We start from the raw sequence: 11621 nt of genomic DNA, 5'->3' as shown, positions 1-11621 counted from the left end.
GGGGGGGGGGGGGGAAGAGTGGAGGAGAAGGAGCGACAAGGGGAGGAGCCACAGGGGAGGGGCCACGGGCGGGGCACAAGTGGAGGTGCAGAAGGTAAGTCAAGGCCAAGGATTGCTCAGAAATGCAGGATTTGGTACCAAGGAGAAAAATTAAGAAAAAAGGAAAGGAGGGAGGGAGGGCAGACGGGACAAATGAACATAGGGACTTTTTTTTTATTAACAAGTCTTGCAAATACGACCTGTTTGGGAACCTGGTCACTGACTATGTTTATTATGTTCGACTCCTCCTGCATTTTCACAGATGCCCTAGATGACATCTCAGATCTGTCCACCTCCCTAAGAGAATACAGCACTGCAACAACTAAATATGAAGGTAAGGGAGAGAAACCTCTTCTTCCCATCAGCAAGGGCCTTCCCTCCCTTACTCCCTCCCTCCCTCCCTCCCTCCCTCCCTTCCTTCCTTCCTTCCTTCCCTCCTTCCTTCCTTCCTCCCTTCCTTCTTCCCTCTCTGTCTTCAAGTTAATTGGACCTGTGACTTTGTTAAAGTTTCCCTCAGATATCTTAATCTCTAAGTACCTGTTTCTACCCAGCAATCTAACCCCCATCTACTTCTTGCAGAAGGTGGGATTTGAGGTGAGTCTTGAAAGAAGCCAGTGGGTGGCAGTGAAGACATGGGTGGGAGCCACCCTTGAACAGGCATGGAGACAGGAGATATAGAGTGTCCCAGGGGTGGGAAACCTGTGACCTTGAGGCCACATGAGGCCTAGGTATGGCTTTTGGACTCAGTTGAGGTTTTAAAGAAAAATCCTTTTAAGGGGATTTGTTCTATGAACTTTGGGTTCAGGATGTAGGGGGCCACAAGTGGCCTCAAGGCTGTAGGTTCCCTAACCCTAAAGTCCCTCCAATAGCACATAAGAAAAACAGAGAGAAGCAGAGGGCCTGAAGAGACCTAAACCAAGCATCTCAGTCCTCCACGTCAGTGAATAAAGCAGCCTTCCCAGAGACATCACCTGAGGATATCAGGGCCATTTCAGGGGAGCAAACAGCACTGTCACACACCCCTTTTGTCCTTGCCATGTCTGCTCCATCCATGAATTCTCCTCTTGTGAATTCTCCATCCATGCATGTGCCTTACCTATATACCTGTCCATTCATGCTCCTGTATATGTCCTCTTTCCCACAGATACTCTGGTTACCTATGGGCCAATGTACCCTCATTTGTCTGGGGAAACACTTTGGTCACTTACTTTGCTGTGCAGTTTAATTACGTGCCTTTTGCTTTAAACTAGTATTTCCTCTGATTGACTAACAAAAGAAACACTTTAAGAAAGGATAGTGAAATCTGATTTTGAGTGAATGTTGAACATTCATGATATGCCTCTAACCTGGGGATAGCAGTCATGGAAGTTCTCAGGTGGAGGAGAGCCCCAGGTGCTATTAGCTATCTGTACAGATAGGATTGTAAGGTCCATGAGGGCAGGGACTTCTGTCAGTGTATAATTTGGTATTGTATAGACAATTGACACTTAACAAATCTTTATTGAATTGAAGTTCAATATGTCAGAATAATTTAGTAAGGGAAGATCAGAGACATTGAAAAGTATGTAAGTCTGGAAAGGCTTCAAAGATATAATTATCAGGGTCCCTTTGCTCTTCAACATTCTATGAGCCTCTGACCCTGGGGGGAAAGGAAAAGATCATTGCTTGAGTAACAAAAGAGGAGCTAGTGCAGAGAATCAAGAAAATAACCTCAGGGACTAAAGCCTGCTCTGGCCTCTGGGGATTGACCAGGTTAAAATAAGAAATAAGCCTGGTTTTATGACTTGTACTTTTCAAGCTGATGTCCCTGATCTCACACAGGAGTAAGCCCTGAGGCAAGGCAAGAACTTAGAGCGGCCAGCAGAGGAGGACCTGAAAAGCCCAAGTCCTCTCCCTGCAGGCACTTGGGCAGCAGCTCACTGAAAGACTGATTCCACTTCTGTTCTCAAGACCAAAGCAGGGAACTTTTCAGTGTTGTGCTCATGAAATTCCTTTTCTTCCCATTCAAGAAACCACAACCTGTCCTTTGTGTTTTACATATAGTTTCATTCATCTATTTTCTTTATTTTTTTAAGGAGAAAATTCCAAAGGAAGAGGTAAGTCATAGTTCTTTAATTAACTTGAAATGTCTCATTTTTTTCTGAGTTTCCTAAAATAATTTAATTCTTTAAGCTAGGGAATTCATGGGCAAAAGAATGTTCTCACCACAAGCAAACCCAAAGAGCCAGGAGGGCCATAAAATTTATTTTTAGCAGGGCTTCTTTAAAGTAAAAATATCCAATCAATGTAATTTTAAAAAAAGCAATCAGTCAAGTCAGCAAAATATCATTGCATTGCTATTATGGATGGTAGAGCAGAATGATGGTATCACTAGATCAGTGCATTAGAAAGATGAGGTTGCTCAGCATGAAGGCTGCTTCGGAGGGAGCAGACAACAGGGGGAGGAAGACCTGTTTTGGGGCAGCTACAGTAGTACAGGCAGGTACTCGATGGTGAGGGCCCCTGGGAACCATGGGAATAGCAGGGAGAATGGGAAGGACATATTTGAGATATGTTTCAGAGGGGAATGAACAGGATTTGTTTCCCAACAAAGCTGGGAGAGAATAGAAGATTAACAAATACAGCTACTGGCTGCTGTTCCCGTTGATCTACCCCTGGAGCCAATAATTCCATAAAACCACAAGCTCCAGACACATGTTTGTTGGTGAACATGCTCCTTGTGTGTAGACCTGCCCTGGTCTACTTCCTTGCCCAAGCCTGCAGACCTGCCCCAACTGCCCAGATCTCAGGAGGAGACCCCTCTTAGCCTGGAGGCAATTTACTGTCTTTAGATGCCAATGTGAGCTATAGGAATATTTTAGAAAAGGGAACACACCCCTTAACAAGGGCACCCCAAAGAACCAAAGAAATATTCTAATTGGAAAGAACGTCAGACATCATCTCATCCAACCCCTACATTATTTTACACATGAGGAAATTCAGACCCAAAGGGTTAAAGATGATTCATACAAGGTCACCTGATCCTTAGGTGGAAGATTGGAATCCAGGTCTTCTGTGTCAAGGTCCAGGGCTCCTCCCACTACACCTCCTACCTCCATTTACCCTAAAATATCTGATCCACAGTATGTTACTCTGACTGGGAGTCAAGCTCCCTGGGTTTGAATCTGAGCCTGACCAATTTCTACTGTGGGATCTTGGACAAAGCACTCAATCTCAGCCTCACTTTCCTCATTTGGAAAGTAGCACCTGGTTTGGGACATGTAGTATTTGAAATGAAGGTGTCATGTCTAGGTACTGATCTCTTAGAAAAATCTAGAAGTGGAAGTATGGGAATAAGCAACTTTTCCAAGAAATTTAGCAGTGAAAGAGAAAAGAGAGATGAGATGGTAGCCAGATGGGCTAGATACAGGGTAGGAAACCTGTGACCTTGAGGCCACATGTGGCCCTCTAGGTCCTCAGGTGCAGCCCTTTGACTTAATCCAAACTTCACAGAACAAATCCCCTTTAAAAAGGGGTTTGTCCTGTAAAATTTGGACTCAGTTTAAAAGTTGAACCCAGGTTCCTAGAAGGCCACATGTAGCTTTGAGGCCACAGGTTCCCCACCCCTGATAGGATCATCAAAGGAAGTTTCTTTTAGAATTATGTCTGGAAGCTGGATGGAAGGTCAAGACTGCATATAAAGGTATCAGAGTAAGTCGCCTCCATAGACATAGTTGAAGCCATAGGATGGAATGATTATTTTCAAGAGAGAGAGAGTAGAGAGAGAAGTGACCAAGAACAGACCCTTCTGGACTACACTTCGTCAGAAGTCTCTAAGGGCTACAGAAGAAATGGTTAGAAAGGCAGGATGCCAACAGAACATGAGAGCTAAAATAACCATAATAGCTAATATTGATATAATATTTGTACAGTGCCAGGTACTATACAATTATTGTGTTATTTCATCCTCACACCACCCTGCTTATTAAGTGCTATTATTATCCACATATGACAGTTGAAGGAACAGAGGCAAGCAAAGGGTAAGTAACTAGCCCAGAATTTCATAGCTAGTAAGTGTCTGAGGCTGGATTTGAACTCAGATGTTTCTGACTCCAGGCCTAGCACACTCTTCACTGTGATATCTGGCTGTCTTGGCTAAAAAGCCAAAGAATTTTATCCAGTGGTATGCAATAGGAGGGAGGGAATTAAAAGCAGTGGAGAATTCAGAGAGGATGAGGACTGAAAAAAATGCCAAATCATCTGAAAACAAGAGTCACTGATGGTCCTTGAAAGGATGGTCTCAATGGAGAGACAGGGATGGAAGCCCAGTACTAGGGTTGAGAAGCAGATGAGTTTGGGAGAAAGTGGAGGCATTAGGGGGAGACTTTTACAAGAAGCTTAGCAATAGGAAGAGAAAAGTCTCAGGATGGCAGCTTGATAAGATTAAGCAAACTTGGTTTTTGTTGGCTTGTTTTTAGGTTTTAGAATTGGGAAGACCATGCTCGGCATTCCTATATATTTCCAATGAAATTCAGCAGCAAGATATAGAAAGAGAAATCCCATTTAAAGTTACTGTAGACATTATAAAATATTTGGGAATCTACCCAGGACCTATATGACCACAACTACAAATTATTATGGGAAATTGGGAAAGAATCTTTACAACCTATGTCTCCAACAAAGGACTAATTTCTAAAATATACAGAGAATTGAGTCAAATTTATAAGAATGCAAGTCATTCCCCAATTGATAAATGGTCAAAGGATATGAACAGGCAATTTTTAGAGAAATAAATTAAAGACATCTATAAGCATATGAAGAAATGCTCTAAATCACTATTGATTAGAGAAATGCAAATGAAAACAACCCTGAGGTACCACATCTCACCAGTCAGATTGGCTAAGATGACAAAACAGAAAAATGACAAATGCTGGAGAGGATGTGGGCAAATTGGAACACTAATGCATTGTTGGTGGAGTTGTGAACTGATCCAGCCTTTCTGGAGAGCAATCTGGAATTATGCCCAAAGGGCTATAAATACTTTCATATCCTTTGACCCAGCAATACCACTCCTAGGGTTATATCCCAAAGAGATCATAGAAGTGGGAGGAAGACCCATATGTACAAAAATGTTTATAGCAGCTCTTTTTGTGGTGGCAAAGAATTGGAAATTAAGGGGGTGCCCATCAATTGGGGAATGGCTGAACAAGTTGTGGTATATGCATGTTATGGAATACTATTATGCTACAAGAAACGAGGAGCAGACAGTCTTCATATTTACCTGGAGAGGCTTATACGAACTGATGCTGAGTGAGAAGAGTAGAACCAGGAGAAATTTGTACACAATTACAGACACAACATATGTGTGACAACAAACTTTGATAGACTGGACTCTTCTCAGCAATGCAGTGATATAAGTCAGTCCCAAAAGACTCATGATGGAGAGAAATATGTGCATCCAGAGAAAGAACTACAAAGAACTGAGTTTATATCCAGATGGAAGCAAAATACCTGATCTTTTTCCTTTTCTTGTTTGGTTTTATGTCCTCTTTACCATTTTTCATTCCATCTGATACAATCCATCTTTATAACCTGAGTAATGTATAATGTGAAAGTATTTACAGATCCTATACTTGACTATATGCCGCCATGGGGGGAAGGGGAGGGAGGGGACAAAATGTGAAACTCAAGGAATTGTGGAATTGAATCCTGTAAACTAAAAGGAAACAAATTAATTAAAAAAAAAAAAGAATTGGGAAGACCTGGGCATGTCTACACACAGAGGGGCAGTCAAGATTGATGGTACCGGAAAGAAAGGATTGTTGCTGTAGTAAGGTTCTGAAGGAGGCAGTATATAACAGGCTCAAAAATCCAGGCAGAAGAATTAGACTTTGTTAGGAGAAGGGACATCTCTTATTCTGAGAGAAGACAGAAGTAGAAGAAAATGAGTGGGGGAATGCTGAGAAGTGTTAAGGAAAGGGAGAATGTAGTTGTCTGAAGGCTGTGTCTGATGTCCTCAATCTTAGTGAAGGAGACAAAATTGCAAAATTTTAGTGTTAGAAGGGACCTCAATGGCTATTTTATACAACCCACACACAAAAGGAATCCCCACTAGGAGTGTGTCTAAAAATGAATGTCCTGAGCTATTCTCCATGACGTGATGAGGACTGTTAGTCCCTTTTCTCAGAGAACCACATCAAGCTGACCCATACTTAATTATCAACTCTTAAATTGAAATCAGAGTGGACAAAATGCTGTCCTGTGGTACTGCCCTTTAGGATATCTGTTGTCCACAGGATTTGACTGAATGTACCAATACTTGGACCCAGTGTGGCCATTCCTGTGTTCTTCTATTCTCTTGAAGTACAAAGAGGTAACAGGTTGAAAAGGCTTGAGAACCACTTTTATAATCATAGCACAGCTTCTTTCCTGCCTCATCAATGAGTTCACCTGCCCTCCCAAGCATCTTGTCTTGATCTGTGCCTTGCATTTCAGATCCAGGTGGGATGAAGACTAATTTGCTTCCAGCAATGGATGGTCCACTTTGGATAGTGGACAAAGGTCAGCCCTCTCTAAGAATTCTGATAGATCTGTCTAAAGTTTGGGTTCATCTCAAATGATGTGAGTGAGATGATGCAGTGAGCAGGACCTCATTCCAATAGCAATTGCATTTCACTTGCCATGAGACAGTTTCCTTCCTACAGGATATCACCTAATTACATCCTTTAAAGAAGCACAAGTGTAATACTCATGGCATTCCATTATTCACTCCAGTGAAAAGAGATCATGGGCATAGAATGTGAAAGCCACTAGGGCCTATACAGGGACACAAGTTTGTGTCTCTGCTTCCCCAATCAGGGAGGTCTGAGGGATACTTGCCCTGTGGTTCTAAAGGTTACATGCTATCATTTCCCTTCAGGGTCAGTTTATGAGACACACAAGAAAATGAGTCTCATTCTTGTATAACCCAACTTCATCTTTTGTGGTTCCCCCAAACTAAACCCACCCTCAAAGAATGAAGATTCGTCACCATCAAGGATGTTTCAGAGAAATCCTGGAGGCTCAGGAGGCAATTCCCAAAGAGAAGTTCCCTAGAAGTTTTGAATAATGACAGCATCATTGGAATAAGAGGGAAACACGTTTATATTAAATGCCTGCTTTGTTCCAGCCACTGGCTAAGGGCTTTACAAATTTTATCTCATTGGATTCTCACAACAACTATGCCAGGTGAGTGCTATTATTATTCCATTTTACAGTTGAACAAACTGAGTTAGAGGTTAAGTGACTTGCCCAGGGTCATATAGCTAGAAAGTTTCTGAACCCCATTTGAATTCAGGTCTTCCCGATGTCAGGCCCAGCTCTCTATCCATTGCACCACCTAGGTGCCCCAACATATAAAGAATATATAAAGCATAAGCCTAAAGATTCTCTAGGTGACTACTTTGAAGGGATGAACTTCATCTATTATTATTGTTAAAAAAAACAAGCCCCATTGCTGTTTAACCTTATACAGACAGACAGAGCCAGCTGTAAGCAAAAATTGCTGAGGAGGCAAAGTTTGTAATTAAGTCACTTTCTTGATTTCTCTCTTTGCTTGCCTCTCCTACTTTCTGCTCTTGTGACTGCTCCACCCCAGATCACCTTTCCTCAGTCTTGTGCCTCCCTTCCCCCATCCCCTAGAGTAAGTGTTTGCCACAGTTCTTCCTATGAAAATGAGTTCTGAAGAGATTGGAGATCTTTAGCCTTGGAAAGCGATTTATAGGGGACACAATAATGTAATGGCAAATGTGTAAGTTGGCTTTTGTTCCACATGCCCCCATAATGTATCATTAGGTATACATGTCACACTGAGGCCCTATTCAGTGAAGCTTGGGAAGTTGTGACCTGTCTAAGTTGGTCTAGTGGGTATAGTGTTGACCTGGAGTCAGGTAGATTAAGTTCATCAAATCTGACCTCAGACATTTACTAACTGTATGATCTTGGGGTTCAGAGAAAGGGAATGAAAGGAAATGAAATGAATGAAAGAAAGCAGGATGATTTGACAGTCTTTCTTTTTTAGTATTTTGTTCTCAGTACTTGGCCCATAGTAGGCATTTACTAAATGTTTATTTACTGACCAAATGAATATCAGACCAACAGAGCCTTTGTATAAAATAGCAGATGTTCCATCACTGAGTTCAGTGCAGGGGGTCACTGAATATCAGTGAAGCAATTGAGGAGTGAGAGGAAGCTCCAGATCTATGAGTTGAGGATGTCAGTTCATGCCAAGGTTCCTCTCTTTAGTGACTGTCCTTTGGTATTCATATAAGTCTCCCATTCTCAAAGTCACTCTGAAGAACTTTGAAATCCATTGTATAACGTGGGAGACACTGGCAAAAGATTGCCCATGGCATGCCCACATCAAGGAAGGTGTTGTGTTCTTTATGCAAAGCAGAATTTAAATAGTTCAAAAGAAACATGAGATGCAAAAATTTAGAGAATTTACCCCAGATGTTCCCATGGATTATTTGTGCTCAACCTGTGGTAGAGCGTTCCGAGCTCCTATTGGTCTGATCAACAACATTCAGATAATTTGACTTGACTCTAACATAGTGATGTCATTTTGGTCCTAAAGAGAGCAACCATTCATGTGAGTATATGTTTGTCCATCTGTGTCCTTCCTGGGCTCTCTCTGTTCTGGGTTAAGTACATCCCAATAATTTCTATAGCTAATAGTGTAGTGACAGGGGTTGAGGTAGAGGAAGGGGTTAACTCTCTCCTCCCCCAAACCATGACATCCTCTATTTTCATTTCAGCCATGAAGGACATTAAAGAAAGGAGAAACCAAACAGTTGTCACTGAATTCATCTTCCTGGGGTTCTCCAACCACCCAGAGCTGCAGGGATTGTTCTTCCTGATATTCTTGGTTGTATACCTGGTAACTCTCCTGGGGAACCTTCTCATGTTAACAGCCATCAGAATCAACTCTGTTCTTCATACTCCTATGTATTATTTCCTCAGCAACTTGTCCTTCCTGGACATCTGCTATTCCTCTACCACTGTCCCTATCATTCTGGTGAATTTCTTCCAGGAGAAGAAGACCATTACCTATGAAGGCTGCCTATCCCAGCTCTTCTTCCTCGTTACTTTTGCAGGCTCTGAGTGTGTCCTGTTGGCTGCTATGGCTTATGACAGATTTATAGCCATTTGTCACCCATTACGTTACCCAATTCTCATGAGCAAGAGGGTCTGCGCCTACTTAGCAGCTGGATCCTGGTTGTGTGGGTTAGTGAATTCTCTGACACACACAGGGCTCACGGCAACACTCACTTTGTGTGGTCCTAACCAGATCAGCCATTTTCTCTGTGATATCCCCCTACTGTTGAAGCTGTCTTGCTCAGACACCTCAGTCAATGAGGTTGCTCTCTATGTGTCCAGCGCCACGATTGGTCTGAGCCCCTGTGTGTTCACTGCTGTGTCCTACATGCTCATTATCTCTGCCATCCTGAAAATCCAGTCTGCTCAAGGACGAAAAAAAGCCTTCTCCACCTGTGCCTCTCACCTCACTGTGGTGGTCCTCCTACTATGGAACTTCCAATATCAACTATGATCAGCCCAGCTCAGGCTACTCCCTAGATTTGGACATTCTGGTCTCTGTTCTCTTCTGTATTGTCACCCCCATGTTAAATCCCATCATCTACAGCCTGAGAAACAAGGAAGTCAAAGTTGCCTTGAGAAAATTATGTGAAGGGTATATTTTACCCAATGATTCCAGTGTTCAAATCCGTTCTTAACCTGGAGTCCACAAACTTGGCTTAGAAAAATATTTATTAACTTTTCAACATAATTGTTCTCCTTTGTAAGACTGTGTATTTCATGCATTTAAAAACTTTATTCTCTACCACCACACTGCCCTTTTTATTCTTTCCATTCTCCATTTTTATCCTCAGTCTTTACCTATCTCTTGGTTGCTTCCTGACTGCCAACAAATATGCCCTATTTCTCTTCATCTGCAAAAAACCTATGACTCCATGGCTCTCAGGTCATATGTCTCCTCCTTTGTGGCTAAACTGCTTGAAAGACCATCTAATACCAGTGCCTCCATTTTCCTTTCCTTTCAGTCTCTCTAAATTCTCTAGGATCTGCCTTCTGATCTCATCATCCAGCTGAAACTGCTGTCTCCAAAGGTATCCATGGTCCCCTAACGGCTGAATCCAGCAGCCTTCTCTCAGCCCTCATCCGCAGCCTTTGCCCCTGTTGATCACCCTTTTCTCCTCAATACTTTCTTCTTCCTAGGTTTTCCTGACACTCTCCTCTCCTAGTGCTCCTCCTGCCTGGGTGATCACTCCTTCTCAGTCTCCTTTGTTGGATCATTATTTAGGTCCTGCCCACTAACCTTGGCTGCCCCACAGGGTTCTGTCCTGGACTGTCTTCCCTTTTCTCTCTATATTAGTTAACTTGGTGATTGCATGATCTTTTATGGATTCAATTGTCACCTCTCTGCTGATGATGCTCAAATCTATTTATCTGTCACTAAACCTCCCTGCTGACCTCCAGTCTCACATCTCTAAAGACCTATTAAACATCTTGAACTGATTATCTTCTAAACACCTTAAACTGAACATGTCCAAAACTGAACTCAGCTTTCCCCCTGACATGCTCCCTTCTCTCTAATTTTTCTTTACTATTTAGGGTTACCTCCATCCTCCTAGTCCCCAGGATCACAATCTTGGTGTCATTCACGACTCCTCACTCTTGTTCCCTATATCTAATCTGTTGCCAAATCAGAATAGCCCCATCGAAACATCTTTTGCATATGTTCTTTCTCTCCTCTGACGCTTCTACCTTAGTGAAACCAGACCCTTACCATCTTATGCCTGGACTACTGCAGAGGCTGATGATTGGCCTCTCTCTACTCCAGTCCATCCTTCACTCAGATGTCAAAGTGATCTTCCTAAAGGTCTGATCATCTAACCCCCCTCTCAATATGCTCCAGTGGCTCCCTATCATGGTGAGGATCACATATAAAATGGGCTGTTATTCAGAGTCCCCTTCACCTTTAGTCTTCTTACATCTTGCATTTCATCATTTACCTGTGACACTAATTTTCTTAGTGTTTTGTAGAAAGACACTCTAACTCCTGACTCCTGGCATTTTCACTAACTATAGGTCCCCCATGCCTGGGATACCTCATTTCCTCTTCCTGCCTTCCTGGGATCTCTTCATGGGCCACCTAAAATCCAACCTTTTGCAAGCACCCTTTCCCAGTCTTACTCCTTTTTAGTGCCTTCCCTCTATTTTTTATTTCCAACGTATCCTGTTTATAGCTTGTTAGCACATAGTTGTTTCCATGTTGTGACCCTCATTAGACAATAACATCCTTGAGAGCAGGGACTATCTTTCTTTGTATCCTTGGTAAAACTTTCCTTATATTCTCAACACCTAGCAAAGGACACATTTAAGTACTTAATAAAATGTTTATTGACTGACTAAGAAGGTGATCCATAGACTTCATCAGACTGCCAGAGGGGTCCATGCCACATAATATTGTTAAGAACCCTTATTCTTGATCAATATAATTCTTCCCATATAAATGATTCCTATGGTGGGAATAACAGAAAATT

General features: G+C 42.3%; 1 long non-coding RNA gene and 1 pseudogene across 1 annotated transcript; both read left to right on the top strand.

Annotated features, from left to right (window-relative positions):
* The first annotated feature begins 297 nt into the window (after positions 1-297).
* LOC138162146 (uncharacterized) lies at positions 298-5729 on the top strand. The gene is made up of 3 exons (XR_011168558.1): positions 298-373; positions 2115-2135; positions 4497-5729. It is a non-coding gene; the product is annotated as an uncharacterized lncRNA (long non-coding RNA).
* A 1231-nt stretch (positions 5730-6960) lies between these two features.
* LOC138162145 (olfactory receptor 5V1-like) lies at positions 6961-9791 on the top strand (annotated as a pseudogene).
* The last annotated feature ends 1830 nt before the right edge of the window (positions 9792-11621 follow it).

The sequence above is a fragment of the Petaurus breviceps genome, unplaced genomic scaffold, assembly GCF_028583685.1.
Source record: "Petaurus breviceps papuanus isolate PSGF00001 unplaced genomic scaffold, PetGlider_PUasm1.0 186, whole genome shotgun sequence".
NCBI lineage: Eukaryota > Metazoa > Chordata > Mammalia > Diprotodontia > Petauridae > Petaurus > Petaurus breviceps.
Note: the sequence above shows the minus strand (reverse complement) of the source record. Positions and strands in the feature narration are given on the sequence as shown.